The sequence below is a fragment of the Canis lupus genome, chromosome 3, assembly GCF_011100685.1.
Source record: "Canis lupus familiaris isolate Mischka breed German Shepherd chromosome 3, alternate assembly UU_Cfam_GSD_1.0, whole genome shotgun sequence".
In the NCBI taxonomy this organism is placed as follows: Eukaryota; Metazoa; Chordata; class Mammalia; order Carnivora; family Canidae; genus Canis; species Canis lupus.
Genome location: NC_049224.1, coordinates 7,066,065 through 7,074,770, shown reverse-complemented (window position 1 = coordinate 7,074,770; position 8,706 = coordinate 7,066,065). Strand labels below are relative to the sequence as shown.

General features: G+C 31.9%; 1 non-coding gene across 1 annotated transcript; it reads right to left on the bottom strand.

The window, feature by feature from the left end:
* Nucleotides 1–3,660: 3,660 nt before the first annotated feature.
* On the bottom strand, nucleotides 3,661–3,808 carry LOC119871384. The gene has a single exon (XR_005357483.1). It is a non-coding gene; the product is annotated as a U4 spliceosomal RNA (small nuclear RNA).
* Nucleotides 3,809–8,706: the final 4,898 nt, after the last annotated feature.

The following is an 8,706-nucleotide window of genomic DNA, read 5'->3' as shown; positions in this document are numbered from 1 at the left end:
AGGATTGTGTGGAAACCATGTATCAGCTTGGACAGAATGGGTATTATAGATAGACTCAGTCTTTAATCTGCTAATGTGATTTTCATGTACATTGATTTAGTTATTGAGTTTTCTCTCAGTAATTTTCTGATTTTCCAATTTCAAGGTCTTTCTTATTTTTACATAATTTCCAGATATTTGATATTGATATTTTTGTATATGAGTGTAACTGATATTTTCACTTCAGTTTTTCTTTTTATGTGTGTGTGAATATATATATATATATATATATAAATATTTATATATATATATATATATATGTATGTATGTTTATCTTAGGATTTTTCATATGTTGACTTTATGCTAGGGAACCTTCCTAAATCAGTAAAACTAAATTAGTTTCTTTTTCCCAACCATTATTATTGTTTTGTATTTTTCTATCTGATTGTAACAGCTAAAACTTTCCGTAAAATTTCAATAAGTACTGTTGCCGTGTTTCTAATTTTTATCTAATTTTGTTCTAAATTTTAAAAGTATATATAATTAACGAGAAAGCAGGAAACATTTTATCTTTCAGTGTAATATTTGCAATAATAGTTTTTGTAGATTATCTTAAGTTGTAGTTTTTTTTAAATTTATTTTTTATTGGTGTTCAATTTACTAACACACAGAATAACCCCCAGTGCCCGTCACCCAATCACTCCCACCCCCCGCCCTCCTCCCCTTCTACCACCCCTAGTTCGTTTCCCAGAGTTAGGAGTCTTTATGTTCTGTCTCCCTTTCTGATATTTCCCACACATTTCTTCTCCCTTCCCTTATATTCCCTTTCACTATTATTTACATTCCCCAAATGAATGAGAACATATAATGTTTGTCCTTCTCCGACTGACTTACTTCACTCAGCATAATACCCTCCAGTTCCATCCACGTCGAAGCAAATGGTGGGTATTTGTCGTTTCTAATGGCTGAGGAATATTCCATTGTATACATAGACCACAGCTTCCTTATCCATTCATCTTTCGATGGACACCGAGGCTCCTTCCACAGTTTGGCTATTGTGGCCATTGCTGCTATAAACATCGGGGTGCAGGTGTCCTGGCGTTTCATTGCATCTGTATCTTTGGGGTAAATCCCCAGCACTGCAATTGCTGGGTCGTAGGGCAGGTCTATTTTTAACTCTTTGAGGAACCTCCACACAGTTTTCCAGAGTGGCTGCACCAGGTCACATTCCCACCAACAGTGTATGAGGGTTCCCTTTTCTCCGCATCCTCTCCAACATTTGTGGTTTCCTGCCTTGTTAATTTTCCCCATTCTCACTGGTGTGAGGTGGGATCTCATTGTGGTTTTGATTTGTATTTCCCTGATGGCAAGTGATGCAGAGCATTTTCTCATGTGCGTGTTGGCCATGTCTATGTCTTCCTCTGTGAGATTTCTCTTCATGTCTTTTGCCCATTTCATGATTGGATTGTTTGTTTCTTTGGTGTTGAGTTTAAGAAGTTCTTTATAGATCTTGGAAACTAGCCCTTTATCTGATACGTCATTTGCAAATATCTTCTCCCATTCTGTAGGTTGTCTTTGAGTTTTGTTGACTGTATCCTTTGCTGTGCAAAAGCTTCTTATCTTGATGAAGTCCCAATAGTTCATTTTTGCTTTTGTTTCTTTTGCCTTCGTGGATATATCTTGCAAGAAGTTACTGTGGCTGAGTTCAAAAAGGGTGTTGCCTGTGTTCTTCTCTAGGATTTTGATGGAATCTTGTCTCACATTTAGATCTTTCATCCATTCTGAGTTTATCTTTGTGTCTGGTGCAAGAGAGTGGTCTAGTTTCATTCTTCTGCATGTGGATGCCCAATTTTCCCAGCACCATTTATTGAAGAGACTGTCTTTTTAAAAAGTTATTTACTATGTCCAATTTAATGAGAATATAATTTTAATAATGAAGTGGCACTGAATTTTAGAAAATAATTCTAGCTCTTTTGGTTTTGTCTTTTATTTGGTTAATATGATAAATCATAAGGAATGGTTTTCCATAAATAAATCCCACTTTATTATCAAATATTAACCATTTGTACATCAACTAGATTAAATTTGCTAACGATGTTTTAAGAATTTTTGTATTAATGTTCATGGGAATGGCTTTTCTCTAATTTTTCCTTTCTAATATTCTTGGTAGGTTATGTATCAGCATTAGACTGCTTACATAAAATGATATAGGAAGTGTTTCTTATTTTTCTATTCTATGGGAGATTTTTTGAAACATTTGATATTATTTCTTAAGTATTTTGAAGAAGGCATTGGTGGAACCATCTGACCCAGTTATTTTCTTTCTGACAAGGGTTTTATTTTTTTTGGATTAGCTTTTTCTTACTGATATAAAATTATTCAGATTTTCTATTCATTTTGTATTAGTATTGGTAAGTTGAGTTTCTAAGAAATTTGTCTATTTTATTAAAAATTCTAAGCTATTGACATAAAGTTATATATAATTACTTGTCATTATATTTTTAGTATTTATAGTTGTGATGTCTCTATTTCCATTCTTGATACTGGTATTTGGATATTTTCATTTATTTTGATCTCTTCTGTAGGTGTTTATTAATTTTAGATTTCTTTTTGAAGATCCACCATTTGACTATTTTGATTTTTTAAATATATGTGTGTTTTGTTCTTTGATATTTCCTCATTTAAATATTTTTTTCTTTACTCTTTTGTACTTTGTCTTTAATTTACTGCTTTTTCTCACTGATTGAATTGGAAACTCAATGTTTTGGTGCATATCAAAACTGGATTTGTTTGTCTTCTTGTTTAATTAAGCCACATATCACTATACAATATTTTCTTTATATCCAATGAGTTTCTTGCTTTAAGAATTATTTTATCTGATAAAATTAGTAGCAGCCACTTTGATTTCCAGTGTTCACATGGTAAATATTTTTCCATCCGTTTGCTTTCAGATTGTGTCTTCATATTTCGAGTAGACTGTGTGTGTATGTGTAATTTTATTTTAGTCAGTATGGTGATTTTTTTTTTCTTTCTGTTTTTTTTTTACTAGGAGTTTTTATATCATTTAATTTTAATGTAATTGATAATTGAGTTCGGTTTAAGTCTATCATATTGCTAATGTTTTGAATTTGTCCCATCTCTTCTTTGTTTAATCAAACTTTTTTTTCTTTGATTTAATCAGTTTTGAAATTACTTTACTATTTTATCATCTTTTAGCTTTTGGTTATGCTTTCTTCTGTCATTCTGTTAATTGTTACTAAGTTTATTAAAATATTCTTTTTAAAATTTATTAAAGAGTATATTAAAAAAAAGAGTATATTAAAATAATGCATGAGCCACTTCCAAATGGTGCCATAGGTAGACTCCATTTACCCTTTATGTACCATTTGTTATGTTCTTATGTTTTACTATTATATATGTTACAAATTCCACAATAAATTCTTATCATTACTTTAAGATGTTAATCTTCATTATAATTATCAATTAATTTACTCTTTCTGGAAACTTTCAGTCCTTCTTAAAGGTTTATGATTTCATCTGGAATGCTTTACCTTTAGCATAAATAACTACTTCTAGTATTTCTTAGAGTTCATATCTTTTGGAAACATATTTTTTCAGCTTTTCTCTTTTTAATAAAATCTTAGTTTTGCCTTTGTTTTTGAATAATATTTTATTGTCATGTTATATATTTCAGTACCTTAAACTTGTAATTCTATGGCATTCTGCCTTTTATTGTTTCTGTTGAAAAGACAGCTTTCAATGGTATTTTTAGCAATAATGGCGCCTCGGATAAACCTCATTGGCTACGATACTGCCACTGCGCAAAGCTCAATGATATTTTTAAAGTAACTTGTCTTTTAATTGCTTCAGCTACTTGTAAGTATATTCTATCCGTATTTGTTTTGGTTTTGTTTTAGCAATTTTGCTAAAGTGCATTTACTTGGGATTTTTTTTCTAGTTATCCAGCTTTATGGTCACTGAATTCTTGAGTCTGTGGTTTTATATCTTTCATCAAGTTTAGAAAATTCCTAATCATTTTTCTTCAATGATTTTTTCCAATATTCTCTTTTTCTCTTCTTATATCTCAACTACCTATATTATAAATATTATGAGCTCTTTTATATATTTTGTTCTTGCCCTTTTTCTATTTTTTCTCCATGTTTCAGTTTGAATATTCCTGTTGATCTCTATTTGAAATCCCTGATCTCATCTTATGTTGGCTACAGGCTTCTGTTGAACTCTTCCATCAAGACCTTAACTTCAAGTAGTCATATATTGGTACTTATAGGGTATAGATTAGAATCTTATTTTTACTGTTTCCAAATATATTTTGAAGTTATGTCTCTTTTCATTCGTTTTATCCATGTTTTATTCCATTTTTGTATTAATCACATGATCTGGGATCATTGCCTGTTGCACCCAATATATGAATAATCTCTGGCTCTAGTAAGTTTTTAAAAAGATTTTGATATTTTAATTTCTTCTGAATATAAGTCACTTTTTGCAAGCTTGGAAGTAGAACCAAACTAAGGTTGTCCAGTCTTCTAGGGATCCTAGAACCTAGGGATCCTTGGCCTACAAGGCTTGTTCTTGAACAGAATAATATCATAATACAATGTGCTAACAGTGGGGTTATAAACTCTAAATAATTGCCACTTATTTATATTTTTCACTTAGGAAACAGCCAAAGCCCAGAGCTTAAAGCCATGATATAAAAACAACTCAAGCCTCAAAGAATATAATCACTCAAATGATATGCTTGACCAATCTATTGGTAAACCAGATCAGAGCTAGCCAAGGATTAATGAGCAAGGAATACTTAGACATCTTGAAAACTTGCTCTGAAGCTTAAAAAACTTCTAATTGCTGTTAATAAGAAAGCAAGTGAAAAAATATTACAGTTGCATCCACACCAATATTTAATTTAGCTAGTATCTTCCAATAGAGCACAGAGTTAGAGATTAGTATAAAGGATAAAATACTTAGATATTTTCTAAATAAATTACCCAACTGCCACCTGTATATGTCCCTCCTCAGACCTGACCATTTAAGTGCTAGATATGGAGCACTGGAATGTGGTGCAATAGAAGTCCATAACTAGTAATCTCTTGTTTGTTGGATTTGTGTAATATGTATTATAGAACACTGGATTTTTAATTTTTTTTCTAAAAATTATTAAATTATCTTCTGTCATGCACTTAAAATGTATTGTCCATTATCTTGGATCCTGTATTTATTTAATATTTTCAAGACATATTATCTTAGGTTCTCCTTTATTTCAGGGTTGACTAGGGTTTGTTTTTTATTCAGTTAATAGTCTTCTTGGAATTTCAGTTAAAGGTTCAGGATGGTCACCAAGATTACTCCATTCTGGCTGGGATTGGAATCCAAACCTCATTTCTTAGCTCTGTCTTGCCTCTAAAATATTTTCACATTCCTCTGGCCTCTAAGTGACTATTTTCTACTAAGCATGCACAGATACCAGGGACTTTTTTCTCCAAGACTCTATACCCTCAAATGCCACTTGCCTAAACAATTTTAATATGTAATATCTGTCTTCTCTGTCAATGGAGAGCTCTCTTTTTGTGGATTCTCTTTCCCCACAGTATGATCTGGATCATTCTTTCAAGGAGAATGCTGCTGTGAATATTGGCATCATATAAGTTTATCTTCTCTTAAATTTTGGCCCAAAGTGGATTATTGCCCAGTGCCTAAAAGTAGTTCTTTATATATTTTGTTAGTTTTTAAAATATTCTTTTTACCTTCTCCCTCTCTTCTTCCTCCTCTTTCTCTTCTTTTTCTTCCTCTCCCTCCTCCCCTTCCTTCTTCCCCTTCTTCTTCTTCCCTTCCTCTTTTTATCTTCCTCCTCCCCTCCCTCCCTTCCTCCTTCCTTCCTTCCTGTTGTTATAGGTCATGGTGGTAGAGTAAGAGAAATAAGCCTGATTATACCATCTAGGTTATGATTGGAACTGTAAGTCATTTGGGTGAAAAGTTAAGAATAATTTTCTTCTTCATTCATATGGAATTGGCAAGATTGGCAATTTTACCCAGGACATAGATCACAGTCAGACATAAGAAGTTCCTATCTGTATTTGGAAGGTATCTGTTGGTTCAGCTGCCTCATTCCCTGTCCAAAAACTGTAAGTTTAGTTCTCCTCACAGAATCAGACTTTATCCTAACAGTTTAAACTTTAATTCTCCCCTAGGCATTATAAGAAACACTGCCAAAATTTTTCACAGTCCTGTACCTGCATTTTCCCTTAGGAGCGGAAAGCTTCAGATGCATGTGGGTCAGCCTCCAATGACCCAACGCATTTTTCTTTTCACCCAATATTAGAATAATCCAGTTCTTCATTTATTTGCAATTTCAATGTCCTCCTTTTTTTAGCTTTATAATTATGATACCAACATACTGCAAGTATGAATATATCAACTTTATATTTTAGAGTAGATGATAGAATAAAATCAAATAATCTGTTTAGTTCCTGTATTTTACAACATTGCAACATAGTTAGTTAGTATACCAAGACACCGGTCTCAGTATCAGACACTGTTGTCATTTCTGATAATACAAGTATGCTATTATACAATCCTGCTCTTCTGACATGGATACGTGCTTTCATTTGTTTGTTTTTATTTTTCATGCAAAAATTGTTGAGTGTATACTCTGAATATTCTTGGGTGATTTGGGCACACAACCTCTGATTCTTATGAACCTTAAATTAGAGAATCTCTGAGAGGCATAAATTCCATGAAAATTATAATTCGAACATGAAATACTTAGTGGAAAGTATGCCAATAATATATTAAATAAACATAGTGTTCTATTCCAGTTCGGATTTTAGTGCTACATGGAACAGTTTTCTAAACTTATTTTAGGAAAGCAAGCCAACGCTGCAGCTACTACTTTTACATGAGAGGATTTGTCTTTTGGTCCATTTAGTTATTGGTAACCATACAACACAGTTTTAAAAAATATATTTGTTTTACTTTTCTATGCCTGAACTTTTGGGGCTTTAATTAATAAGATTTTGCATTTAGCTTGATTTACAAGAGGGAAATGTATATAATATAATAATATGTATTCTAAAATTGTACATTTTCCAATGAATAATTATAAATATTAAGAAAGGAAATTACCATATTTGTGGTACTTTAATGCTATTACTTACCTTGTCCTCAAAGTCTTCCTACAAGTGATGTGTACACTATTTTAAGCTTCTTTGCAGTATCTGAGAATAATACAAAGTTTAGTATATAGTATATAAATAGTATGATAGAGAAATCTTACCTCAGTTTATACATTTTGGTGATTATGACTAAATTCCCTGAGTGCTGGTTTATAAACAGAATACCAATTAGGAGTGTACAGATATTAGAAATAGAACTCCAAATCAGGTAAACTTATTTTTTTAGGGAATAGGCTGACTAAAGAAAGACAGATATTGTTCCAAGATTCATATGAAACCTAGTATTTACGAGTAACATATAATACCTAATTTCCCTTATGTACAAACTCTTAACATTACCATTATCCCTCGTGTGGGCCTGCCACTCAAAAAGTGTTGCTTTTGTTTTGTTTTTATGTAATCTAGTTCTTCTTAAGTAGTAAGATGTATAACAGTGACATAAGGTACTTGGCTTCAAACTCAGAGATTCCAAATATCAAGTAGACTGTAGGCTCAGATATATGCATTATAATAATGGATACCTAATCCAAGTAATTTAAGGACAACATTTGGTAAATACTACTTTGAACATTCTAGCAAGTGTTCTGTGGCATTGGGGTTGTTGCTTAATAACTCTGAGATTAAATTTTTCATATTTTAGTGGATGGAATGATTAATCTCACTCATTCTTTAGGTAGAGTTTTAGATATATGGTAATTATGGAAATATTGTTCATTTCCATATTTGCCATTAGTCAGGAGATATTGTTCATTTCCATATTTGCCATTAATCAGGAATCATAGGACTGAGGATGAAATAATTATAAGTCTATTTGTGTAAAATACTTTATACATTTATGATATTTTATACCTATTTCTTAATTATTGCATACACAAATTAAAACCAAAACCAAGCAAACAAAAAACACTGTCACATGAACATAATGAGCCTAAGAAAGAATGAATGACTTTTAAATTGAGAGTATGAAAGAACTGAGAGAAAACCTGAACCCAAGCACAACAGATTCTGGGTTCAGTTCTCTTCTGGTTTTATTGCAGTGCATCCCTATTATCACAGCTGATTAAGTTATCAGAGAAAGAGTTGACCTAACATTCTACTAATATTTATTTAGTCTTTGAAAAGGCATTATACAAGATACAACAGTTAATGAAGCAAACAAAACCTTGCTGTTGTGGCTTGCATTCTACAGTGGAGAGAAAAGAATACAAAGACAGTGTGAGCAATGTATAAGTCATGTATAACATGAGGTAAAAAAATATACCTGGCATATATGAGAAAATCAAGAAAATCTATGTGATTGTGAGTAATGAGAAAGGAGAAATCAATAGGAGATAAGGTGAAAAGTCTGATAGTTTTGTAGACCATCCATAGGACTTTGGCTTTTAACATGAGTAAGATAGAAAGTCCTTATTAATATTTTCTGATGAGGGAAGTATTATAATCCAACTTATGTTTTTCTATGCTAGTTTTGGTTGCTATTTTGAAATTATTGTGAAAGACCTAAGTGCATAAGCAGAAAAAAAAGAAATAAAAAAGC